At 41.3% G+C, this 27,715-nt stretch overlaps 1 long non-coding RNA gene across 3 annotated transcripts in view; it reads left to right on the top strand.

The window, feature by feature from the left end:
• LOC137062617 (uncharacterized) overlaps positions 1-27,715 on the top strand; it is a 213,010-nt gene continuing 185,295 nt past the window's right edge. For all 3 annotated transcript variants that reach the window (XR_010901257.1, XR_010901258.1, XR_010901259.1), the window contains exons 1-3: positions 1-118; positions 7,091-7,175; positions 7,282-7,402. This is a non-coding gene — a long non-coding RNA (uncharacterized lncRNA). The remainder of the gene's footprint in view (positions 119-7,090; positions 7,176-7,281; positions 7,403-27,715) is intronic.

The following is a 27,715-nucleotide window of genomic DNA, read 5'->3' as shown; positions in this document are numbered from 1 at the left end:
GGAGAATTCAAATGCGAATGCGCGGGACAGCGAGCAGCATATATGGAGATGGTCGTTGCTTAAACCCGAAACAAACGTTCCCTGCAGAGTATAGATAGTCAACTTTCAAGAGATTATGGTGAGTATTGAAGTACTTGAGCACTGAAGTTATTCTCCAAAATGTTGCTTTAGGACTCGGTATAACTTTTAATCGCGAGTTCATGCTTTCTTTCACGCACGGTCTTGTTTTCAGTATTAAAATCGGATACTTTCAATTTTGGAGGTGGCTGTCTCGAACCTTAACCCCTAAATGTCTACTTAGCCTATGAAAATTATATGGATTTTTTTCTTCTTCCATTGTTTAAAAATAATAAAAATCTTGTGAGTAGATAGGTCCCATCATTTTGAGGTAACGTTAAATGAGTTCCAAAGTCAGAAAGTGCGTGTGTAACTATAAGAAACGTCGCCTTTTCTGCAATTAAGAAAACTTTTTTGGGTGTTATTTCATCAAATGTAGTTTTTGTGTGCGCAACTGTTCAAAACTGTGGTGATTAGCATCTTTGAGCTAAGCTCCATACGTTTCTAAAATTGTAACTGTTTCGGGTGTGACATCATTGTTTTGGTAGTAACAAAAGGTAACAAAATATTTTGTACAGTTATGCATTTTAGTATGTTTTATTGTGCAATCTGTAGTGTTTTAGTATTCAATTTAAAATTCTGTAGTGTGATTTGGTCTATCACAACTGAAAAATGGGATGTTTTGTCAAAATTAAATTACATTGAAATATTAATAACAAAGACGTATGATAGTGTTTGGTCCAATGTGTATGCTCAAACGAAAGAATCCTTAACTGTAAAATCAGCATGATAAACTTAATGTGCTTTACAAAGAAAGATCAGATTAAAAAAACTACAAAGGTTTATAGTATAATATCCAATAAACTACACGTGAAATATTGTTAAAATTGTAATTGTTATTGATTTTACATTGACTTTATAATATAAATATTTTTTTTTTTATTCTCGTGGCACTGCACCTTAATGTTAAGACATAATTGTTAAGTGTTCATTGTGATTTTAGACTTTAATTATTTGAGTGTTTTCCATGGTTGTGTTTAGGGCTGCACGATATGTGTTTGTGTCAGGACATTGACATACAATGCGTTCTCTTCTGTCTTGTCGTGTGTGTGTGTGTGTGTGTGTGTGTGTGTGTGTGTGTGTGTGTGTGTGTGTGTGTCAGGACATCGACATACAGCTTAGATGGTAATCATCTTTAAAGGGTTACTTCAGCGATTAGCATATGGCTTTGTATCAGTAGAAACCCTGGAGTATATTCAAATGATTGTGCTTTCCCCCCTCATATCCCCCTGAGAGGAGAGATTTATGCATTTTATTTCTGGAAAAATTCCTCCTATGATGCAAATTGACGATATTTGCATCATAGGAGGAATGTTTGCCCAGAGGCTAAAGACTACAGCCAGCAGAGGGAGCCATTTCCTCATGTTTTGAATCCGCGCATGAGGGATGGAGATCACACTCAGCTTGCAGGGAGAGCTCAGCTACAGGCACTCATTTAAACGGAGCTATGGTGAGCAATGTAAGTCTTTTAACTTCTCAAATTCATTTCTATGAAAGTTAAGCTTGCAAAGGCATGAACTGAAACGTGCCAGATTAAACTCGAGTTGTGAATGTATGCCGCGAGTGTAGTCGCGATTACCTCAGCTCTCATCACTCCTGCAGTCAGTGCTCAGTGCTGTGAGACTCGCGCGGCGACTCACTCATTATATTGAACACACACGTTCAGTTTTTAATTGTAGTGTCTTCTCTAACTCAGTCACAGTAATCAAGTTGGTGGCGTTGGGAATGGCCTCACAGGGCAGCGAAGCATTCTGGGAATTGTAGTCTTTCATCCCCATGAGACAAAAATACATTTTCTGTCTTTTCTCAGTCTAGAAGACACAAAATTCAAAAATAATTTCACATTTCTACTACATTGATGACCCAGTTTAAATACAGATTCATCTTCCCAGCGCTGAAGTACACTTTAAGGACAACCCCGCGGTCATTTTTCGAATACCCAAAGTATTCCAATACTGCAGATTGTAACTTTTTTTTTGGTCTGGGGATAGAGATTAGAATTTGTAGCCTCTTGCTCTGACATTTTCTCAGTTGTACATAGAGTGGAGTCTAAGCAGTGACGTGTAATGACGTTGCATATGCGCAGTGCGCAGGTGATATCTGTTTTCATTTTTTTCTCCAAAACCGTGTATAAGCAAGCGTTCACGGTATGATAATCGCACATGTCAATATCGCAATAAACCGCCATACCGGTATACCATTGCAACCCTAGTGGTAATCGCTGTTAACTACCGAGCCCTGCAAATGACATGCAGTAAAAAACTGGGTAGGGTAAATCGTGCGCACAATTTACTATTTCATTCCCTCGATTTATAAATCATATGCACGTTTAACTAATTCGTTCCCTCGATTTACTAAATCGTGCACATGATTTATAAATCATATGCACGTTTAACTAATTCGTTCCCTCGATTTACTAAATCGTGCACATGATTTATAAATCAAGGGAATGAAATAGTAAATTGTGCGCGCTATTTACCTTTTTTTTCTTGCATGTCATGTAAGGGGCTCCGTAATGAACATCATACTATCGGTGAGCTGAATAAACAGATTGAAACGCTTTGATTAAACATGACTAAATGCTTCTCATGTTTGGAAAGATGTTTGACGTATGTTGCTTTTTCCAATGCAACCCAAACTTGCAGTGCTTTCAGATGGAACAGCATTTACTACTGAACACAGACTACACTCTTTGTTTGTCTACACTGACAAACTGCGCATTAAAAATAATCATCGGCTAAAGCCCGCCCTGATGTTCTCATTGGTCAGTTTCTGTTGATCATCTGTCCATCCTCGGCTAAAGCCCACCCTGATGTTCTCATTGGTCAGTTTCTGTTGATCATCTGTCCATCGTCGGCTAAAGCCCACCCTGATGTTCTCATTGGTCAGTTTCTGTTGATCATCTGTCCATCATCGGCTAAAGCCTGCCCTGATGATCTCATTGGTCAGTTTCTGTTGATCATCTGTCCATCATCGGCTAAAGCCCGCCCTGATGATCTCATTGGTCAGTTTCTGTTGATCATCTGTCCATCATCGACTAAAGCCCACCCTGATGTTCTCATTGGTCAGTTTCTGTTGATCATCTGTCCATCATCGGCTAAAGCCCACCCTGATGTTCTCATTGGTCAGTTTCTGTTGATCATCTGTCCGTCATCGTCTAAAGCCCACCCTGATGTTCTCATTGGTCAGTTTCTGTTGATCATCTGTCCATCATCGTCTAAAGCCCACCCTGATGTTCTCATTGGTCAGTTTCTGTTGATCATCTGTCCATCATCGTCTAAAGCCCGCCCTGATGATCTCATTGGTCAGTTTCTGTTGATCATCTGTCCATCATCGGCTAAAGCCCGCCCTGATGATCTCATTGGTCAGTTTCTGTTGATCATCTGTCCATCATCGGCTAAAGCCCGCCCTGATGATCTCATTGGTCAGTTTCTGTCGATCATCTGTCCATCATCGGCTAAAGCCCGCCCTGATGATCTCATTGGTCAGTTTCTGTAGATCATCTGTCCATCATCGGCTAAAGCCCGCCCTGATGATCTCATTGGTCAGTTTCTGTCGATCATCTGTCCGTCATCGGCTAAAGCCCGCCCTGATGATCTCATTGGTCAGTTTCTGTCGATCATCTGTCCATCATCGGCTAAAGCCCGCCCTGATGATCTCATTGGTCAGTTTCTGTTGATCATCTGTCCATCATCGGCTAAAGCCCACCCTGATGATCTCATTGGTCAGTTTCTGTCGATCATCTGTCCGTCATCGGCTAAAGCCCGCCCTGATGATCTCATTGGTCAGTTTCTGTATTATAATTACTCCTCTATGGATCAAGTCCAGACCGAACGGCCTGAGCTCAAATGTTGTGGACGGGGCTGAGTTCGGCCAGCATCCAGGCTACCAACATCAGGGTTTGGTAAACAAAATGGCTCAACAAGAGCCCATAACAGACTGTTCCTCGATTTGTAGCGTTCAATTCACAGAAATTAAATTAGGCCAATTGAAAAAATGTAGATGTGACCATTCACTAGAAGTGTTTGATTTATTGAGGTCTGATATTTCTTTACAGTGTTGTTCTTTATTTAAAGGGTTAGTTCACCCAAAAATGTAAATTGTGTGATTAATTCCTCCTGTGGTTGGACAGCCGTCAGACCTCCGTTCATCTTCACACACAGATGAACAGTGTTGTGCAAGTTACTTCCAAACTGTATTATATTATAGATTACTTATTACTGCTATTTAAAAGTAATTCATTACATTACAATATTACTGTCTCAGAATTGTAATGCGTTACATTACTCCTGTATTACTTTTGAGTTATTTTCACCAAAATAACTACAGAAGTAGCTCTTAACATTCTCAAATGTAGGCAGAGAGCATTTTACATCCAGTAGAAGGCGATATGATGAAGCATAATGACATTGGCTATCCAGGCTAACAATAGAGAATTGGCAAAAAAGTGAATGCTCAAGACAATGCAAGAAATCATGATGATCCAACTCTGTTATAAGTATTATTTTAGAGGTAAAGTGATTATCTGGCAATATCTGGGAATAGCTTCTGTTCATAGACACAACAGAACTGTGTAAACAACTCTAAGTTATGACAATATGCGCATTTGTTCTTTTCCTATTGTTGCGACATAGTTGCGAGATAGTTATTTCGGTTTTAGAAAAAGGTTGTATTTGACTGCATTTGCTACATTCCTACGTTCTTGTCCTTATCTCTGATAAACTAAGCAATGCGCATCCATCTCGCGAATGTACAGTAGGGATGAGACGGTGGGGACATTTTCCCACCGGTTAATCAAAGTGTGATGACATCACCGGTAGCCTATCTGGGCTTTTAAATCACTAGTCTATTTAACCGAAAGGAACATGCGCACTGCCGCTTGGGCATTAATAACGGGAGTGGATGCAAAGCGAGTTGCTATCATATGAACTGAAAACGCGCCAGTGCGCGCACACCGTGAATGACAGCTCGTTATAAATGCGCGCTCTGTGCGGACAAGCAGATTTTAGTTTAGGTTTAAAATTAGCCTATTCTTAATGAAATACATAAAACAATGACAAACCCTCTTTAATAGAAGCTTTTACATTTCACTTTGAAACCAAATCTTCCGCGATCATCTGTCAGCTCAAGATCACACGTTCGGATTAGGGGTGTCCATGGTTAACCGATTGACCGATTAACCGTTAAAAATTGCGTAACCGAGTGAAACATTTTGCTCGGTTAAGTGGCGTCAATGACGTGCCTTGAATTTAGTTGTAATATATGTTTGCACCCCTATAGACCGCTAGAGCGCTCCCAGACATTTGTAGTATCCATAGGGTTAGGGTAGTATCCACAAGAAGAAGTCATGACCAGCTTTCTAAGCGGGCAAAGAAAGCATGGGAGCACTTTAAAAATGAGAGTGACGGGGCGAAATGCAAGTATTGCAATGCAGTGCTTACCGCATTTTTCAGGCTATAAGTCGCTCCGGAGTATGAGTCGCATCAGTCAAAAAATGCGTCATGAAGAGGAAAATAACAAACATCGCACTGGACTAAAAGTCGCATTAGGGCAGAAGCAGAGCGCGAGCCGCGCGCGCTGTCCATAACGGATCAGAAGAAAGAAAGTTTGAAGTGAGAAACTTGTGAATGACTAGAGAAAAGCAGACGTTACTTTAACTGTAATGAAGAAAACAAAAAAGCTGATCGCGGACTGAAAGCAAGATGGCCAGAGCTGAAGGGACGAGTCCACAGATGCTTGAACTCTCTGCCGGGAGAGGCTCAGCCGCGCGAGTCAAACGCTGAGTCTGTGTGAATCATTCTCGGCTGCATATTTTACTAACGTTACATGCTCTAATCGTGCAGGCGCCCTCGCGGCCACTCGCATTGCTCGTGAACTGGAGCGCATCTCATCCTAACGAAACTCAGCGTACGCCTCGCAAACATGAAATAGATCTTAAGAAACTTGAAATGTCTTTTAACAATTTAAAACGAAAAGAAATAGGCTACTCTCTGATTGTGTAATCCATGATGTGCATTTCTCTCTATAGGCGCGTTCACTACGGAGATGGTGGTCGTCAAATTAATAAGCTAAAAATAACCCTGACGCACACTATGGTTAACCGAGTATTAACCGCTAAGGGGCTCGGTTAACGGTTAATGAAAAACTTGAAAACGTGCAGCCCTAGTTCGGATCATGCAGCAGACACCTTCCGTTTTTATTTGAACGGCCTGTTCTCTAACTGAACTAAAATACTTTATTATTATTAAAATTCTAAACGACGGTGTCCCGGTGTGCAGTAGTCTTATTCTGTCATCTTCACCCAAGTGTTGTTTATAGGCATTAGCGTTACTGGAAATGTACCAAGTAAAATATTACTGAAAATTGATTATTAATGCCTTACACTACTGCGTTACAGCAAAAAGTAATAAGTTACTGTAATGTATTACTTTTGTAATGCGTTACTCCCAACACTGCAGATGAAGATATTAGTGTTGAAATCCGATGGCTCAGAAAGGCCTTCATTGACACCAATGTCATTTCCTCTCTCAAGACCCATGAAGGCCCCTCAAAAATCACGTGACTTTGGCGATTCGAATCATTCATGAATGAATCGAAACGAATCATGAATCGATTCACTGATTCATAACAGTTGAAGCTTTGTTTTGAAATCGGCCATCACTATATAAGTCGTTATTTATTTTTTTGCGCACAAAAACTATTCTCATCTCTTCATCAATGATTGTAGAGCCGCTGTAGTGAGATGGGCTTTGTAGCGACGTCTTTAGTGCCTTTATTGGTCTTGAGAGAGGAAATGACATTGGTGTCAATGAAGGCCTTTCTGAGCCATCGGATTTCAACACTAATATCTTCATCTGTGTGTGAAGATCAGCGGAGGTCTGGCTTTCCAAACACATGAAGGGTAAGTAATTAATGACAGAATTTACATTTTTCGCTGAAGTATTTCTTTAAGCACAAAACTCCTCTTTTGCAGTGTGAAGCGTGTGCTCTTGTGGAGGATCGTGTTGGATGTGGAGGAGTGTGAGTGTTTCTCCCCATCAGTCACAGCAGGATGGCAGGTTAGTAGCTGAAGGTGTGTCATTAGACCCCTGCCGGCCGCCTCCTGGTCCGGCCCTCCTCACATTCGTCTTCATTAAAGAGCCATGACTGGGTCTCTCTGAGCAGATGGCCATTAATGTGGCCACCCTATCCATGGGGACTCTACCTGGAGGACGCGTCACCACTCGAACCGCTCCGAGAACGCATGTTTCAATCCCTTCCCAGACGAGGATATAAATGGCTGAAGGTGGGTGGCGAAGGTACACGACAAATGCCTAATGAAGCCATAAGTACACTCGCCCTAACACCAACTACGGCTATTTCAGTGGCAACTTCAGCTATAATGACTTTTATCATTACGCTGTAAACAGAAGATAGAAACGCTTTGATTAAACATGACGACAATAAACACGACTGCAGCAAAATATGGTGTGTTTGAGTTCTTCAAGCCGAGCTAAACGTTTACAGTTTGAGACTAGCGGCCATTTTGACGAGCTTTCTTGCGATTAGAGCTTTGACCGATTGCATTGATCATCTGAAGCACACTCGCTGCCGGAATGCTGCTCCTCAGTGAAAGCGCAAACATTATTTAAAGCGACTAGGGATGCACTGAATCCAGATTTTTGAGGTTCTGCCGAATACCGAATCCCCTGGTTAAGATTCTGCCGAATCCGAATCCAATTCCCATCCTCAGTCCATTATCACAGTAAACACATAAATGACAAACAACATTCACAGCAGTGTATTTTTAGTTTAATTTTAATTTTAAAAAAAGGCAACATTATGCCAGGATGACTGTGCCGTATTGCTGTCTGTAGATTCCTTCTTGCACAAAAAAACCCGGATCACCGCTTACTTTACGTCCTTACGTAATGATGTCATTTCAGCAAACAGCAGCCGTCCCTCTCCGAGAGATACAGCAGCTGTCCCACTCCGAGAGAAACAGCAGCCGTCCCTCTCCGAGAGATACAGCAGCTGTCCCACTCCGAGAGAAACAGCAGCCGTCCCACTCCGAGAGAAACAGCAGCCGTCCCACTCCGAGAGAAACAGCAGCCGTCCCACTCCGAGAAAAACAGCAGCCGTCCCGCTCCGAGAGAAACAGCAGCCGTCCCACTCCGAGAGAAACAGCAGCCGTCCCGCTCCGAGAGAAACAGCAGCCGTCCCGCTCCGAGAGAAACAGCAGCCGTCCCACTCCGAGAGAAACAGCAGCCGTCCCGCTCCGAGAGAAACAGCAGCCGTCCCGCTCCGAGAGAAACAGCAGCCGTCCCGCTCCGAGAGAAACAGCAGCCGTCCCGCTCCGAGAGAAACAGCAGCCGTCCCGCTCCGAGAGAAACAGCAGCCGTCCCGCTCCGAGAGAAACAGCAGCCGTCCCTCTCCGAGAGAAACAGCAGCCGTCCCGCTTCGAGAGAAACAGCAGCCGTCCCGCTCCGAGAGAAACAGCAGCCGTCCCGCTCCGAGAGAAACAGCAGCCGTCCCGCTCCGAGAGAAACAGCAGCCGTCCCGCTCCGAGAGAAACAGCAGCCGTCCCGCTCCGAGAGAAACAGCAGCCGTCCCGCTCCGAGAGAAACAGCAGCCGTCCCGCTCCGAGAGAAACAGCAGCCGTCCCGCTCCGAGAGAAACAGCAGCCGTCCCGCTCCGAGAGAAACAGCAGCCGTCCCGCTCCGAGAGAAACAGCAGCCGTCCCGCTCCGAGAGAAACAGCAGCCGTCCCGCTCCGAGAGAAACAGCAGCCGTCCCGCTCCGAGAGAAACAGCAGCCGTCCCGCTCCGAGAGAAACAGCAGCCGTCCCTTTCCGAGAGAAACAGCAGCCGTCCCTCTCCGAGAGAAACAGTTCTGTTCAAGACGACGCTATCACGCATGCAGCATCTCAGCTCACCGGCTCTCACAGTAAAACATGTCTCAGTTCAGTGAACTGTTGGAGTTACAACATATACTTCAGGATATTAGTTTATTTCTAGTCTGAGGGACTGTCACTCATGTCAGAAAGTGAGTAACTATAGTAACTTGTGGGATCAGCGCTAATTTGAGACACGAACCGTTTAGAACGATTCAGTTCGATCTGGTGAACTGGTCGACCGGATCACTAAAAAGATCCGGTTAAAAAGAACGATTCATTCGCGAGCCGGACATCCAGCGGCTATTGTTTAGGGTTCTTGCCACCGCGAGACAAATCGGCATTGCAAATTGAACATATAGCTCGACTTGAATTGCCTTCTTGTGACTGAAAGTACTGCCAAACAACACATTTTCTGTTCACAAGTTCCATTTTCACTTTCTCATAGCCTACTGCATTCGAACGGTCCACCTAGTAAACACGTTGCCATAATCAACCGCGACATCATCGACCAGTATCGCGTTCGGTGGAAAAAAATTCTACGGTTCGGCAGAAACCGAACCCAGTCAAAAAGCCCAATATTCGGCCGAATCCTGGATTCGGTGCATCCCTAAAAGCGACACTCCTCAAAGTCAACGCGCAAACACTATTTAAAGCGACACTCCTTAGTGGAAGCGCAAACATCGTTTAAATAACCAGATCACATTTAGTTTTAGTAGTATGATTATTCAAAGCATTTCAGACGGTTCATTCTTACATACTGCATTAATAGCGGGAGAGGCAGGACATAGCAGGCATGGGGAGAGATGTGAAATAATGTGAAACTTGAAAGTGAACAATGTGAGAGGAAAATTTTTTTAAGTTTAGAGTTTCAGTGACATACATTACATTAATAATTTTATTACATAGAATCATACAACAACTATACATAATGTATAATATTTGTGGGTCCTGATAATAAAATACAAATAATAATATTATATAATAATAAAAAAGTACAAAAAACAACAACTTTATTTTGGCTTAAAATATCGAGATACATATCGAATCGTGACACGAGTGTATCGTTACACCCCTATAATCTACATCAATTTATAAATCACAATAACTCGTCAAATAAGGCTTTGGAGGCCACCAAAACAAATGTCAATGTAGGAAAAACCCTGATTAGCTGAGATTGCACAGCTTGGCCTTTGTAAATTATAACACAGAACAGACTGTGCACAAGCATTTAGGAACATGTGAAATATTTACACTGAACCGAGGTTACGTCTGATTGACAAAATCATTATTAAAATCTTGTTTGACAGGATGCAGTGCAAAGCGAGCAGGAACATTTATGAGATGATTTCATCTGTTGCACAAGGTGATGAGTATGTGAAGTAATTGTACGCTTCCCTGTGGGTTTGAGTATTGCTAATGAAGAATCCTGAAGGTCTCGGTGAGCATTCTGCAGCTGCTGCCATCTTACATAACTCTTCAGCTTTCCAAATCTGACCCGTCCTGTTCTTCAGGGGTCAGAGGTCGGGCAGGTGTTCGGGCAGTAGCTAAATTAAGAAAAGATGAGGCGTCCGAGGCTGTGCCACTTCACAACATCGGAAAAAGATACTACAACACGAGGTTGCGTGACTCTAATACTGAACACATTCATTTTTAAAGCTTAGTTATCATCTTTATAATCTGCTTAGAGTAAAAATGTATTGCTCAAATGATCTTCCACTTCTCAGGAGGCTAAATAGAGATCATTGTGGGAGTTGGTGTATAATGTTAATGGAAATTGTCCATTTAATCACGTCCAAGAGGAACAATTGAAATGAGATCTAATTTGTGATTGAACTTTATTTTCCTGTATAATCAAGTAAATTATAATCAAGGCAGTGGCAAAAATAAATCATGTTTATTGCACGTAACTCTCATTTGCATAAGAGGAATTGTGGGCGGGGCTTCAAGGTCCCACCCATCTAAATGCAATGTCAAGCATGTTAAACACGTCAAGCATGTTAATTTTATTGATGTTCTCAAGAGTTTACATTTTGCCAAAGCAATATATCAAAATTCAAATGGTAATATGTTAATGAAATTTCACAGCAGAAGTGACTATATCTGGTGGCTTTTAAAGTCATCTGATGCACATGACGGATGAATTATAAACATTAAGTTTAAGGAAGCAGATCTGCACTGGCTGGGTTGATGTTTTGTTCATTTTGCCCTGTGTTAATATTGTTTAGATATGCACTGATTAATCAGCCAGGGATCAGAATTGGCCGTTTTTCTGCATGATCGGACAATCAGTTTCACTTTTCTCAGATTTTTTAAATATCTGCCGATGAAGAGAGAACAGGGATAGTTTAGTTTAATTACGGTTATAATATCTGCCGATGAAGAGAGAACAGGGATAGTTTAGTTTAATTACGGTTATAATATCTGCTGATAAAGAGAGAACAGGGATAGTTTAGTTTAATTACGGTTATAATATCTGCTGATGAAGAGAGAACAGGGATAGTTTAGTTTAATTACGGTTATAATATCTGCCGATGAAGAGAGAACCGATAGTTTAGTTTAATTACGGTTATAATAGATGCAGATGAAGAGAGAACAGGGATAGTTTAGTTTAATTATGGTTATAATATCAGCAGATGAAGAGAGAACAGGGATAGTTTAGTTTAATTACGGTTATAATATCTGCCAATGAAGAGAAAACAGTGATAGTTTAGTTTAATTACGGTTATAATATCAGCAGATGAAGAGAGAACAGGGATAGTTTAGTTTAATTACGGTTATAATATCTGCCAATGAAGAGAAAACAGCGATAGTTTAGTTTAATTACGGTTATAATATCTGCCGATGAAGAGAGAACAGGGATAGTTTAGATTAATTACGGTTATAATATCTGCCGATGAAGAGAGAACAGGGATAGTTTAGTTTAATTACGGTTATAATATCTGCTGATGAAGAGAGAACAGGGATAGTTTAGTTTAATTACGGTTATAATATCTGCTGATGAAGAGAGAACAGGGATAGTTTAGTTTAATTACGGTTATAATATCTGCTGATGAAGAGAGAACAGGGATAGTTTAGTTTAATTACGGTTATAATATCTGCTGATGGAGAGAGAACAGCGATAGTTTAGTTTAATTACGGTTATAATATCTGCTGATGAAGAGAGAACAGGGATAGTTTAGTTTAATTACGGTTATAATATCTGCTGATGGAGAGAGAACAGCGATAGTTTAGTTTAATTACGGTTATAATATCTGCCGATGAAGAGAGAACAGGGATAGTTTAGTTTAATTACGGTTATAATATCTGCCGATGAAGAGAGAACAGGGATAGTTTAGTTTAATTACGGTTATAATATCTGCCGATGAAGAGAGAACAGGGATAGTTTAGTTTAATTACGGTTATAATATCTGCTGATGAAGAGAGAACAGGGATAGTTTAGTTTAATTACGGTTATAATATCTGCTGATGGATAGAGAACAGGGATAGTTTAGTTTAATTACAGTTATAATATCTGCTGATGGATAGAGAACAGGGATAGTTTAGTTTAATTACGGTTATAATATCTGCAGATGAAGAGAGAACAGGGATAGTTTAGTTTAATTACGGTTATAATATCTGCTGATGGAGAGAGAACAAGGATAGTTTAGATTAATTACGGTTATAATATCTGCTGATGGATAGAGAACAGGGATAGTTTAGTTTAATTACAGTTATAATATCTGCTGATGGATAGAGAACAGGGATAGTTTAGTTTAATTACGGTTATAATATCTGCTGATGAAGAGAGAACAGGGATAGTTTAGTTTAATTACGGTTATAATATCTGCTGATGGATAGAGAACAGGGATAGTTTAGTTTAATTACAGTTATAATATCTGCTGATGGATAGAGAACAGGGATAGTTTAGTTTAATTACGGTTATAATATCTGCAGATGAAGAGAGAACAGGGATAGTTTAGTTTAATTACGGTTATAATATCTGCTGATGGAGAGAGAACAAGGATAGTTTAGATTAATTACGGTTATAATATCTGCTGATGAAGAGAGAACAGGGATAGTTTAGTTTAATTACGGTTATAATATCTGCTGATGGAGAGAGAACAGGGATAGTTTAGTTTAATTACGGTTATAATATCTGCTGATGGAGAGAGAACAGGGATAGTTTAGTTTAATTACGGTTATAATATCTGCAGATGAAGAGAGAACAGGGATAGTTTAGATTAATTACGGTTATAATATCTGCCGATGAAGAGAGAACAGGGATAGTTTAGTTTAATTACGGTTATAATATCTGCAGATGAAGAGAGAACAGGGATAGTTTAGATTAATTACGGTTATAATATCTGCCGATGAAGAGAGAACAGGGATAGTTTAGTTTAATTACGGTTATAATATCTGCAGATGAAGAGAGAACAGGGATAGTTTAGTTTAATTACGGTTATAATATCTGCCGATGAAGAGAGAACAGGGATAGTTTAGTTTAATTACGGTTATAATATCTGCCAATGAAGAGAAAACAGTGATAGTTTAGTTTAATTACGGTTATAATATCTGCTGATGGATAGAGAACAGGGATAGTTTAGTTCAATTACGGTTATAATATCTGCCGATGAAGAGAGAACAGGGATAGTTTAGTTTAATTACGGTTATAATATCTGCTGATGGAGAGAGAACAGGGATAGTTTAGTTTAATTACGGTTATAATATCTGCAGATGAAGAGAGAACAGGGATAGTTTAGTTTAATTACGGTTATAATATCTGCCGAGGAAGAGAGAACAGGGATAGTTTAGTTTAATTACGGTTATAATATCTGCCGATGAAGAGAGAACAGGGATAGTTTAGTTTAATTACGGTTATAATATCTGCAGATGAAGAGAGAACAGGGATAGTTTAGTTTAATTACGGTTATAATATCTGCCGAGGAAGAGAGAACAGGGATAGTTTAGTTTAATTACGGTTATAATATCTGCTGATGAAGAGAAAACAGTATGTATATACATATTTTTTTAAAGATAAACTACTTAATTCAACAGCATTTGTAGCAATGTCATCAAGTAATAGGGTAATAATCTTTTCAAACTAATATTGTACAGGGACAGTGTGAACGTAAAGAGAACTGGGTCCTTTTTCACTTGGTTCACTTCTTGGTCCATTTAAAGAAGTTTGTTCTTTTAAAGAGGACCCAAGTGTGAAAACACCCTTAGTGAGTAGGTCTTGATGAATATTTTTGCTTGTCTGAAATGAGACGGGTCTGTGATTATCGTCACTCATCGCAAAGACAGCTCTGTGAGAGCTGTGTGTTATTTTATCTCCGTCTTTATTAGATTCGTCTGTGTCTATTAAACCTTTGACGATCACAGCGAACATATGTTGCCATGTATAGACCGTTTTAGGGTTGGGGATGATCTGAATGAGAAAAGTCATGATATTTACTCAATATGGAAATTGCATTGCCAAATTGCAATATTTTAGTTTGTAAAAAAGCATGATATCAAGTTCACTGCAAAGAAATGATTTCTGGCGGTATTTTTGTCTTGTTTTCCACAAACATCTAAATATTCTCAAGTCAAGATATATTTAGGCCTACTTGGGAAGCAAAATGACTTGTGATAATAGTCTTGTTTTCTGAGTAAAATATGTAAAAATTAAGCCAATTAAAGCTTAAAAGCAGTGAAAAAGTCAAATGCTATTTTTCTGTCCCTAATGGCAGATATTTCTTATTTTAAGCACAATCTCTTTAGTCACTGATTCTCCAGTAAATGTGTCTTGATTTCAGAATGTTTAGATATTTGTGCTGGAAAACAAGACAAAATTACCATAAAAGAAGTGTTTGTGTAGTTGGAAGTGTTTGTCAGATCCAATTGTCACTCTTAAAGACTTTATATCAGGGTTTCCACGGGTCTTAAAAATGTCTTAAAATGGACCATAAAGTCTTAAATTCAATATCATGGCTTTAAATTAGGACACTATGATTTCTGCAATGCCGAATCCATTCATAAAAATATAATTTTCTGTATGTCACAGAATTTGTCATATTTTGTCTGAATAAATCAACAGTCGTTCAATCTCTTAAATGGCAAGATCACCCATTAATTTAAATCCTGGGATCATTTCCTCGCCCTAATGTCGCTCCAAATATAAAGCCCTCGAGTCTCTTCAGAACATCTGGAATAATCCGCTCGATCTGTACGGATCAGTTTCTCTTCATGAACTTTCTGAAGCGTCAGTGGAAGTTTCTTAAAATAGATTACTTTGAATTAAACTATTTGACGTCTGACGACATCTGATTTTAAATATGCCACCCACTGCAATTAAAAAAGTGTCATTATGAGCGTCCAAATTAAATCTAGTTTGAGTTCATCTTGTAGCTCCGCCCCTTTCCCCGCCCCAAATAAAAAAACGTGTTATTCTAATGAGTTCCGGGTGACTTTGTGTCCTGAAGCCAAAATGCGAATATTCCGGTGAAATTCCAAAGGCAATCACATTTTCTGTCTCGGTAAGCAGCGAGTGTAGCTCGGGGTCGTCTGCGGAGGTTGTTCCTCTTCCACAGGCGCTTTACATGAACCCCGAGGCCTACCTGTGTAATTAACTTTTTTTCCCCTTATCAGTCCGCAGTGGATTGATTCCCCGACGGAGCCCATATATTGTAATAACTCCTCTGTTTTCCTCTCATCTGCTAAACGCCTCCTGCTCCAGATTATGATTAAAAGAGGCTGAGAGTTTCCTTTACTTTCAGGAGTCAGTGCTGATCAGGGAATATATGCTGTTGTTTTTTTTTACAAGGACGCATTAAAGGCCCACTGAAATCAAAATTGAAGTTTTTTAGCTTTTAGTTTGACTGTGTTAGCCTTAAAGGGTTCGCTCACCCAAAAATACAAATGATGTCATTAATGACTTGCCCTCATGTGGTTGGACACCCGTCAGACCTCCGTTCATCTTCTGAACACAGATGAAGATATTTTAGTGTAAAGCTGAGAAAGGCTTCAGATAGGCCTCCATTGGCATTCAGTCCATTCCCACTCACAAGACCCATAAAGGCCCTAAACACATCGACACACAGCCCATCTCACTACAGCGGCTGGACAATCATGTTACGAAGCGATGAGAATAGTTATTGTGTGCACAAAAAATCAAAATAATGACTTTATCCGACAAGATATTGTCTTCCGTGTCGGTCTCGCTCTTCCTCTTCTGGGTCATGAACGGCGGAGCTGCGTCATTCTCACGCATGCGTCGAGTTCAAGTCAATAACTTGGCGGATTATAACACTATCCAAACTTAAAGGGCTGTGATTCAATAATGCTTTGGAATATAGACTTGAATTTGGTCTTGCATTTCAAAATGTGAAAGAATGAAAAAGTTATGGAAATTTACATTTATGGAAAATGAAATATACAGTACTAAATATTTTTTATAAATATAAAATATATATTTTACAAAAATTGTTTTACTCTAAAATTTCTATAAATACAAAGCCATATGTCTAATCAAGTTGTGTTCCAAATTTGAAGTTGATATCACAAAAATTGAAGTCCCCATGAGATTTTGTTTCGGCGCAGTACTAAAAATAGCCACCGGGTGTCATTCATTTTCCATTTATAGTTTTTTTGATGTATTTTCCTGTTATTTTTGTCCAAATATCACTTCCATCATAAACAGACACCAAATATGGAACCTTAAAACTCCTTTTTGAGAGACCTTTCCAATATGTGTTTTGTCAAGATTAGAAAAGATTTTGATTATAAAGTAGTTAAAACACATGTCGTATTATGACACATGACACCGCCCACTAGGGGAGGAGCCCGCTAGAAGAATTTAGAGTACAGTTTCCATGGTAACGCAATGTCTGATTTCAAAACGGTTTTCACTGGATGAAATTTGAGTTCGTAAGCTTTCGAATGATACCTAATTTATGATAATTACTAAAAAATATGATATGATAAAAGGCGATCGAAAAAAAGAGTGCCAGGCGTCCCGCCAGCGAGACGGTGACAGTTAAGGGGTTAATGTTCTAAAAAACGTCATTTATGCATGGAGTGTTTTATATATAGTTTTAGTACTTGGACATTCGTCTCATGCATTCAAATTTTGCTACTTGTTACTCATTTAAAAATATTCAGAGAACCTTCAAAAGTAAGATTCCCATGATATTTACAAAATGATCAAATGTAATGTTCCCTTTATGTTTTCTGTAACATTTACAATAACCAAGCAAAATAGTTTGCAGAACATTCTGAGAGCATATTTTTGTTCTTACGAGCGGGTTAATGTGTCCGATTCCAGCATTAAACAGCCTTTATAATCTCAATCTGCTCCGCGTCTGTAATGCATCCGTATTGTGCTTCTGGAGATAAACTCATGCCACAACAGTTGAAAGTGCAGACAGTTCAGAAATCATTTTGCCAGTGGGGTAAAACTAAAGCACTTATGAGCCGTCTGTGTGAAATGATAACGTTGATTAAAGCCGAGAACAGACTCCGTTTGTGCTGAGACATCAGTGCTTAAGAAGCTGCTTCTGCGTATCTGTGACTGCTATAGTAAATCAATGGAGCCATGTTTCTGAAGCTCGGCATCTGTGCGTCGACCTTACGTGTCAAAGCGTGAGTAGCTAGTTTGACGGAGGTGTTGGTTAGCGGCTCTCGTGGGACGGAGGTTTAATTACCGTAATCTTGCGTCGGAAAGGAACTCTGCTCTTGATCTGTGCGGTAATGATCTGCTTCTGAAGTCATGATTACAGGATCTCGTCTGCTCTCATAATCAATGTTTAATTCCATTATGAAATAATAAAAGTCTTGACACCATTATGCATGTTAATTTTAGAAATGTGTGCTTGCTCAAAGTGGGTTCAGCGTTGACTGGAAACTTCACAAACTACAGGCAAACTTTTTTAGCATCACACATGATCATTATTTCTGTCCTACAATATTTCATATTATCACAGAAGTACTGGGATAAAAGTTGATAGTTCTGGGGTCTCATTTATAAAGTGTTGGAAACGTACGTACGCCAGTTCCCACGCAAAGGTTGTGATCTATAAAAAACAAACTTGACGGGAGAATGTGCGCACCTTTAAGCAAACTTTGAGCCATGCGTAAGCACATTCTGAAGACAAAGGGAATTGGCGACAGATGGTGAAATCGTGAACTAAAGTTAGATTGTAGAAAATAAATGTGAGAATAACGATTATAAGAATTAATACATTTTCACTCCATTTCATACTTTATATCCACATTGTCATGAAGATTAATCCAACAGTGTTATTTGTAGGGATGCACCGAATCCAGATTTTTGAGGTTCGGCCGAATACCGAATCCACTGGTTAAGATTCTGCCGAATACCGAATCCAACTCCCATCCTCAGTCCATTATCACAGTAAACACATTAATGACAAACAACATTCACAGCAGTGTATTGTTAATTTAATTTTAATTTTAAAAAAAGCAACATTATGCCACGATGACTGTGCCGTATTGCTGTCTGTAGATTCCTTCATGCACAACTCTTATTCTCTCAGATGAGGGGTTCTTTTCCGCGAAACGGTTCTTTCGAACAGTTCGTTTCAATGAACCGGTTAAAAAAAACTTTCTCCGAGAGAAACAGCAGCCGTCCCACTCCGAGAGAAACAGCAGCCGTCCCACTCCGAGAGAAACAGCAGCCGTCCCGCTCCGAGAGAAACAGCAGCCGTCCCGCTCCGAGAGAAACAGCAGCCGTCCCGCTCCGAGAGAAACAGCAGCCGTCCCGCTCCGAGAGAAACAGCAGCCGTCCCGCTCCAAAAGAAACAGCAGCCGTCCCACTCCGAGAGAAACAGCAGCCGTCCCACTCCGAGAGAAACAGCAGCCGTCCCGCTCCGAGAGAAACAGCAGCCGTCCCACTCCGAGAGAAACAGCAGCCGTCCCGCTCCGAGAGAAACAGCAGCCGTCCCGCTCCGAGAGAAACAGCAGCCGTCCCACTCCGAGAGAAACAGCAGCCGTCCCACTCCGAGAGAAACAGCAGCCGTCCCACTCCGAGAGAAACAGCAGCCGTCCCACTCCGAGAGAAACAGCAGCCGTCCCGCTCCGAGAGAAACAGCAGCCGTCCCGCTCCGAGAGAAACAGCAGCCGTCCCACTCCGAGAGAAACAGCAGCCGTCCCACTCCGAGAGAAACAGCAGCCGTCCCGCTCCGAGAGAAACGGCAGCCGTCCCGCAGCCGTCCTGAAACAGCAGCCGTCCCGCTCCGAGAGAAACAGCAGCCGTCCCGCTCCGAGAGAAACAGCAGCCGTCCCGCTCCGAGAGAAACAGCAGCCGTCCCGCTCCGAGAGAAACAGCAGCCGTCCCGCTCCGAGAGAAACAGCAGCCGTCCCGCTCCGAGAGAAACGGCAGCCGTCCCACTCCGAGAGAAACAGCAGCCGTCCCGCTCCGAGAGAAACAGCAGCCGTCCCGCTCCGAGAGAAACGGCAGCCGTCCCACTCCGAGAGAAACAGCAGCCGTCCCGCTCCGAGAGAAACGGCAGCCGTCCCACTCCGAGAGAAACAGCAGCCATCCCACTCCGAGAGAAACAGCAGCCGTCCCGCTCCGAGAGAAACAGCAGCCGTCCCGCTCCGAGAGAAACAGCAGCCGTCCCGCTCCGAGAGAAACAGCAGCCGTCCCACTCTGAGAGAAACAGCAGCCGTCCCGCTCCGAGAGAAACAGCAGCCGTCCCGCTCCGAGAGAAACAGTTCTGTTCAAGGCGACGCTATCACGCATGCAGCATCTCAGCTCACCGGCTCTCACAGTAAAACATGTCTCAGTTCAGTGAACTGCTGGAGTTACAACATATACTTCAAGATATTAGTTTATTTCTAGTCTGAGGGACTGTCACTCATGTCAGAAAGTGAGTAACTATAGTAACTTGTGGGATCAGCGCTGATTTGAGACTTGAACCGTTTAGAACGATTCAGTCCGATCTGGTGAACTGGTTCGACCGGATCACTAAAAAGATCCGGTTAAAAAGAACGATTCGTTCGCGAACCAGACATCCAGCGGCTATTGTTTAGGGTTCTTGCCACCACGAGACAAATCGGCATTGCAAATTGAACATATAGCTCGACTTGAATTGCCTTCTTGTGACTGAAAGTACTGCCAAACAACACATTTTCTGTTCACAAGTTCCATTTTCACTTTCTCACAGCCGACTGCATTCGAACGGTCCACCTAGTAAACACGTTGCCATAATCAACCCTTCATAATGAAGCACAATCGCCACTCATCATCGATCCTAGCTATTCACTATTACGGCGTTTATTACAAAACCGTCATGAAGAAGCATGTGTTCACTATAACATTTTCGTCTTCGTTTTACTTGAGAAATATATCACTGTTGTACAAATACTTAATGTTATAATTATAAACTAACAAACCCCAGTTTTTTAACTAATATAAATTTTCTTCCATTTTTTTATTTTAACATTATAAAGCTTCAAAAGTTTCATTAAGTATAAATTGATCTTAGGCTATGTCTTCATTTGATTATCAGAAAATACACCACACAGAATTTGTGGCAAATATTTTCATAGAAATTGAATTAAAAAAAAGGGAAAAAAAAGGTTGTTTTCATGAATTAAATTAAGTAGCTATAGCCTACTCTTAACTGGTAAATATTACACAGACAATGGCAGACCAAGGCAGCTCTTGCATAATGTCAATAATACTTCTATAAATGACTTAAAGTTTCTTCACAGTTATTGATGTATGTATCTCTTAACTACCGAAAAATGGTAGAGTTTGGGCGCACGTTCATGCTGCGAAGTTCTTATGTGCTTAGAAACTTCATGGTCTTTCTCAGAGCTGAGTTCAGATGAGTTCAGGGCTGTTGATAAGTCATGTTTTTCATGGGACAAATTAATCCGTTTCGTTTCCATCAACGTCTCGTAAGGCGTCCGTCTACAATGCACTGTTGTTTCGCAGACCCTTTTAATCTAATTGGACATTAAACTGCTGTCAACATGCTGGTTGTTTATGGCGTGTGTGAGCTTGCCTTTACCTTTTCATCACGGCAAACATTTCTGCATCCACGGCCTAATTAAAGAGAATGTATCAAACGAGAGGGCTGATGCACGGCGAAACGTGTCACTCAATAAATCTTCCTTATGATGCTTCCACAGACCCATCATTTGTGTTGTTTATAGGCCTCAAGAAAAGGTAATGATGGATGGATGGATGGAGGTGGAGGAGGTTCCTCGCATTAGTTGGCACAGGTTGGCGTTGTTCACTTCAACCGAGCTCCATTTTTATTCGAGCGTGTCATTCTACATGTCTAATGATTCAAAATTAAATATCGTTGGTCTTGTCTGATCTCGCTATAATCCTTCATGCTGCTTGCTAATGCAATTATGGTTTTAATTATTTATTTATTTTGTGGCTTTATTGCTCTTTTCAGGGTAGATGCCATATTAAATTTGATGCAAATAAAAATAAGCTGTGCAACACTTACGTCACCTTTCCACTGTGTCTCAGGGAGTCGCATATGATTATAGCTCTGAACTTTTAAAATGGTCGCTTATTAACCATTAAAGGGTTAGTTCACCCAAAAATGAAAATGTGATGTTTATCTGCTGACCCCCAGAGCATCCAACATGTAGGTGTGTTTGTTTCTTCAGGAGAACACAAATGAAGAATTTTAACTCTGCCGTTGCAGTGTGTCGGTCATATAATGGTGGGAATGGGGAACAATTCTATTAGAGCAAAACATACAAATAAAAAAAACATGCTTAGCCAACATGCACGAAAACCTGCTGCTCCTGACGAAACATTGATGATGTCTTAAAGGGGTACTTCAGCACTGGGAAGATGAATCTGTATTTAAACTGGGTCATCAATGCAGTAGAAATGTGAAATTATTTTTTAATTTGGTGCCTTCTAGACTGAGAAAAGACAGAAAATGTATTTTTGTCCCATGGGGATGAAAGACTACAATTCCCAGAATGCTTCGCTGCCCTGTGAGGCCACGCCCAAAGCCACCAACTTGATTACTGTGACTGAGTTAGAGAAGACACTACAATTAAAAACTGAACGTGTGTGTTCAATATAATGAGTGAGTCACCGCGCGAGTCTCACAGCACTGAGCACTGACTGCAGGAGTGATGAGAGCTGAGGTAATCGCGACTACACTCGCCGCATACATTCACAACGCGAGTTCAGTCTGGCGCGTTTCAGCACATGCCTTTGCAAGCTTAAAGGGGGGGTGAAACACTCAGTTTCAGTCAGTGTCATGTCAATCTTGAGTACCTATAGAGTAGCACTGCATCCTGCATATCTCCGAAAAGTCTTTATTTTTTTAATAATTATATAAGAAAGATGCGCTGTTCCGAGTCTTTCCGAAAAAAGCCGAGCGGGTGGGGGCGTGTCGTGTGAGCGGAGCTAAATAATGACGTGTGCAGCAGCGCGCTGCTATGTTGAGTCGAGTGCGTCGTAAAGCTGTGTCATCCCTAACAGCGGGAAAAAAAACTTTATTCAAAATAAAAATATGGCTTTTAATCAGATACAGCCATACATCTATGATCCGGAATCAGACCCAGAGGCTGCAGTTGAACAGGAGCAGCAGCAAAAACGACTAGAGCAGGACGTCTCTATGTGCTACAAGTTATACACTAACTATATAATATGCTTAGCGGCTTGTGTTATTTACATATTTATACTTGAATTATATCGTCGTATTTTTGTCTTTGAAGGTGTACATGTGGGAAGTGCAGTTGTGCACGTGTGTTTGTGTGTTTACGCGTGGTTTGTGTAGACAGTAAGCGGACTAAAAAAAACACAGACATTTGAAGCAGTCTCACTCACCGCCTGCGGTACTAACGTTGGGACCTTTATCGTTGGGACTGCTCCATCATTCAGCATTAGGCGATCGGGAAAATCCTGTGTCGAGCTGGGCCTTGTTTATGAAACAGTCGGCACCGAAATGCAGCGAACAGATATAAACATTCGCGCAACTCAGTTGCTGATCCGGAAAAGCAAATTACATCCACTGTTGCCTTAACGCGGGGTTTTTGGGGAATCTGTGCAGGACTGTCTTGGTCTGGCAACCAAAAACGCACTTTTTTGGTGACATTGTTATGTGCTATGTGTAATTGTCACCTGTCCAGCATCCTACAAGCCAGCGCTTTGATGGGCGTAGGCTGTTGCTTTCGCTCTCTCCCTCGCTCTCTCTCACACGCTTCCGGTAGAATTGTCCGTAAGGCCCATACAAGGAAATTCCGCCCCCATTAACGTCAAAGGGGACGCATGATCTCAAAAAACTTGCCGAAACTTATGACTAACCGGAAGTAGTATTTTTGACAAAGAAATACTCCCATCAAACGTCCACCTTAACTTTTGAAACTTTGTCTATGTTTAGTATGGGATTCCAAGTCTTTAACAGTGTAAAAAGATCAGTATGCATGAAACAGCATTTCACCCCCCCTTTAACTTTCATAGAAAATTAATTTGAGAAGTTAAAAGACTTACATTGCTCACCATAGCTCCGTTTAAATGAGTGCCTGTAGCTGAGCTGAGCTGTGAGTGTGATCTCCATCCTCATGAGCGGGTTCAAAACATGAGGAAATGGCTCCCTCTGCTGGCTGTAGTCTTTAGCCTTTGGGCAAACATTCCTCCTTTGATGCAAAAATCGTCAATTTGCATCATAGGAGGAACTTTTCCAGAAATAAAATGCATAAATCTCTTGTCTCAGGGGGATATGAGGGGGGGAAAGCACAATCATTTGAATATACTCCAGGGTTTCTACTGATACAAAGCCATATGCTAATCGCTGAAGTAACCCTTTAAGACACAAACCGATCGGTTTCTGTATGAAACCAAACAGTGTTTATGTTATTTTTTTACCTCAGATCCCGACGAGTTGTGAGTGATGAGTCGAGCTTTCCCAGTGTCTAGTACTTCCGTCTGGTGAGGTCAAGCGCATGCTATCATAGACCATAGACTCCTCATTAGTGCCTGCGCGGATTGGTCGAATGAGGGGTTGATCTACATGGTAAATTTTAATCTCTGCCATTTTATAGAAATAGTGTTTAATGCATAACGTTTTAGTGGATAAACACACCTTGCGCTCATAGTTTTGATTAGAATATGTCACATTTGTGCGGTCGCAAACACTCAAACACGCAAAAAAAAAGTTACTGTCACTGGGACGGTGCACTTCAAAAAAGGTCATATATTTACCGTTTAGGTACTAATACAGTGCATCCAGAAAAAGTATTAACTTTTTCCACATTTTGTTATGTATAGCCTTATTCCAAAATTTATTAAATTCATTATTTTCCTCTAAATTATACAAACAACACCCCATAATGACAACGTAAAAGATGTTTGTTTAAAATGTTTGTAAATTTATTAAAAATATAAAATGATAAAATCACATGTCCATAAGTATTCACAGCCTTTGCCGTGACACTCAACACTGAGCTCAGGTGCTCCTGTTTCCACTGAGCATTCTTCAGATGTTTCTACAGCTTGATTGAAGTCCACCTGTGGTCAGTTCAGCTGATTGGACATGATTAGGAAAGGCATACACCTGTCTATATAAGGTCCCACAGTTAACAGTGCATGTCAGAGCGCAAACCAAGCCATGAAGTACAAGGGATTTTTTTTTTGTCTCTGAGAAAGGATTGTATCGAGGCACAGATCTGGGGAAGAAGAAACATTTCTGCAGCATTGAAGGTCCCATTGGCCTCAATCATCCATAAACAGAAAGAGTTTGGGACCATCAGGACTCTTCCTAGAGTTGCTGCCCGGCCAAACTGCACGATTGGGGGAGAAGGGCCTTAGTTAGGGAGGTAACCAAAAACCTGATGGTCAGTCTGACAGAGCTCCAGCATTTCTCTGTGGAGAGAGGAGAACCTTCCAGAAGAATAGCCAGCTCTGCAGCTCACCACCAATCAGGAGAATGGCCAGACGGAAGCCGCTTCTCAGGAAAAGTCCTCCTGAGGTTTGCCCAAAAGGCACCTTGAAGGAGTAGACTATGAGAAATAAAATTCTCTGGTCTGATGAAACAAAGATTGAACTCTTTGGCCTGAATGCCAAGCATCATGTCTGGAGGAAACCAGGCACCGCTCATCACCAGGCCAATACCATCTCTATAATGGTGGTGGCAGCATAATGTTGTGGGGTGTTTTTTTGCAGCAGGAACTGGGAGACTAGTCAGAATCGAATGAAAGATGAATGCAGGAATGCACAGAGCTATCCTTGATGAAAACCTGCTCCAGAGCGCTCTGGACGTTAGACTGGGGCGAAGGTTAATCTGCTAACAGGACAACGAACACAAGCGCACAGCCAAGATAGGCCCAGCCAGACTTTAACCCGATTGAACATCTCTGGAGAGATCTGAAAATGTCTGTGCACCGACGCTCCCCATCCAACCTGATGGAGCTTGAGAGGTCCTGCAAAGAAGAATGGGAGAAACTGCCCAAAAATAGGTGTGCCAAGCCTGTAGCATCAAACTCAAAAAGACTTGAGTCTGTAATCGGTGCCAAAGGGGAACAAAGTACTGAGCAAAGGCTGTACATGTGATTTTTCTTTCTTCTGGTTTTTATTTTTAATACATTTGCAAAGATTTCAAACAAACTTCTTTCACGTTGTCATTATAGGGTATTGTTTGTATAATTTTCAGGAAAAATAATGAATTTAATCCATTTTGGAATAAGGCTGTAACATAAGATCTGGAAAAAGTGAAGTGCTGTGAATACTTTCCAAGTGCACTGTATGTACACTTTTGAAACCAATGTATGTTTGAAACCAATGTGCGTCCTTTTGAAAAGGTCCCGCCCAGTGACAGCTTTTAAGTGTGTACGGTATAGACACAGAAGCTCAAATTGGGTCAGAAATTTCAACAAACGCATGTAGTCAGATATTTACTGAATTTCCTGCACTATTTTACATTGACAACAAGTGACGTCTGGCCTGTCACATGTATTTTGTTGGAGATAATGGAAAAGTGATTATTTTATGCTGCTTTAAAGTCTTCTCCAGCTAACAGGGAACATTCTCAGAATGTCTAACACTTAAAGGTTACTAATTGTTTCGAAATGTTCATTCAAATGTAACATTCCCATAATGTTTGCAAAGTGGAATGTTTCTTTGACATTCACATAACTAAGCAAACATTTCAGAGAACATTCAGAAATAAAGTTTATTAAAGTTTAATATTGAGAATTTTACTTTGGGAAAAAATGACATTTGAGTGTTGCAATATTCAATAACCAGTGGGTTATTAGCAGGTGGGAATTTAATTATGCATGTTCAAATTGGAATTTCTCACACTATAAATGGTGGAATACGGACTGAAGCGATGACTCACCTCAGTTCAATGCTGCAGGGGGATAATATATGTAATATACGGCTCCTGTCTTGAGGTTAACAAATTCTATATACGTGTGCATGTGTGTGGGTTGGTGTCGGCGCTCCGGAGAGTTCAGCGACGGGCTTCTATCTTTAGGGAGAGGCGCAGAATTAGCCGGCATTGTCTAAAGGTGCTGCGGGAAAAAGGTGATTTTCTTCTGGCCGGAGGCTCTTGAGAGATTCCCTTCATGCCTTTATGCACGGAGCGCCAGTGTGTCCCTCTTCATGGGTGTTTAAGCAAGCACTTTAAATGGAAATGCACTTGACATTTTAGGAGGAGATGCAATCATCAGACATTAGAATGCAGCTGACATCACTCGGAATGAGCGGAATTCTTCCTCTCTCTCCCTCTCTCTCTCTCTCTCTCTCTCTCTCTCTCTCTCTCTCTCTCTCTCTCTGTCTCTCTCTCTCTCTCTCTCTCTCTCTCTCTCTCTCTCTCTCTCTCTCTCGTCTTCTCATTGTGAAGCTGACGGAAGATAACACTCGCAAATTTATAGAGCACAGATGCTGCATTTTCTGAAAATAGGGCATATTGTATTAAACGTGTGTGTGTGTGTGTGTGTGTGTGTGTGTGAGTGAGAGATTGAGAGAACGAGGAGTCTATTCCAAATCAAATCTGTGCTTATTGCTTCTGTGGAAAAACTTGTGTTCCTCTTTATTTAAGAGCCAAACCGACTGTGATGATGACGCAAAGCTGCTTCATCATGAGGAGCTTCCAGCCGTCGGCAGTCGAAACACACGAGACCTGCGGGTCATTCGGACACAAACGAATCAAACCAACATTTACACTGCATTATGATAATTATATAATGCCATTAGTTAACACGTTCAATTAAACATGCAAATTTGAAGTAAAAGACACAAAGCATACTCAATAATTTTTACAGTGTAAAAATCAATACAACGATCATGCATAACATTATGACCACCTTTCTATTATTGTGTTGGTCCCCCTTTTGCTGACTCGTCGAAGCATGAACCCCACTAGAGCCCTGAAGGTGTGCTGTGGGATCTGGCACCAAGATGTTAGCAGCAGATACTTTAAGCCCTGCAAGGTGTGAGGTTGGGCCTCCATGGATCGGACTTGTTTGTTCCGCTCATCCCTCAGATGCTCGATTGGATTGAGATCTGGGGAATCTGGAGGCCGAGTCGACGCCTCAAACTGGTTGTTGTGCTCCTCAAACCATTCCTGAAGCATTTGTGCTTTGTGTCAGGAGCATTATCCTGCTGGAAGAGCCACAGCCACCAGAATACCGTTTCCCTGAAAGGCTGAACATGGTCTCAGCAATGCTTAGGTAGGTGGAGCGTGTCAAAGGAACATCCACATGGATGGAGGACCCAAGGTTTCCCAGCAGAACATTGGCCAAAGCATCACAC

Source organism: Pseudorasbora parva, chromosome 23 (assembly GCF_024679245.1).
Source record: "Pseudorasbora parva isolate DD20220531a chromosome 23, ASM2467924v1, whole genome shotgun sequence".
NCBI lineage: Eukaryota > Metazoa > Chordata > Actinopteri > Cypriniformes > Gobionidae > Pseudorasbora > Pseudorasbora parva.
Note: the sequence above shows the minus strand (reverse complement) of the source record. Positions and strands in the feature narration are given on the sequence as shown.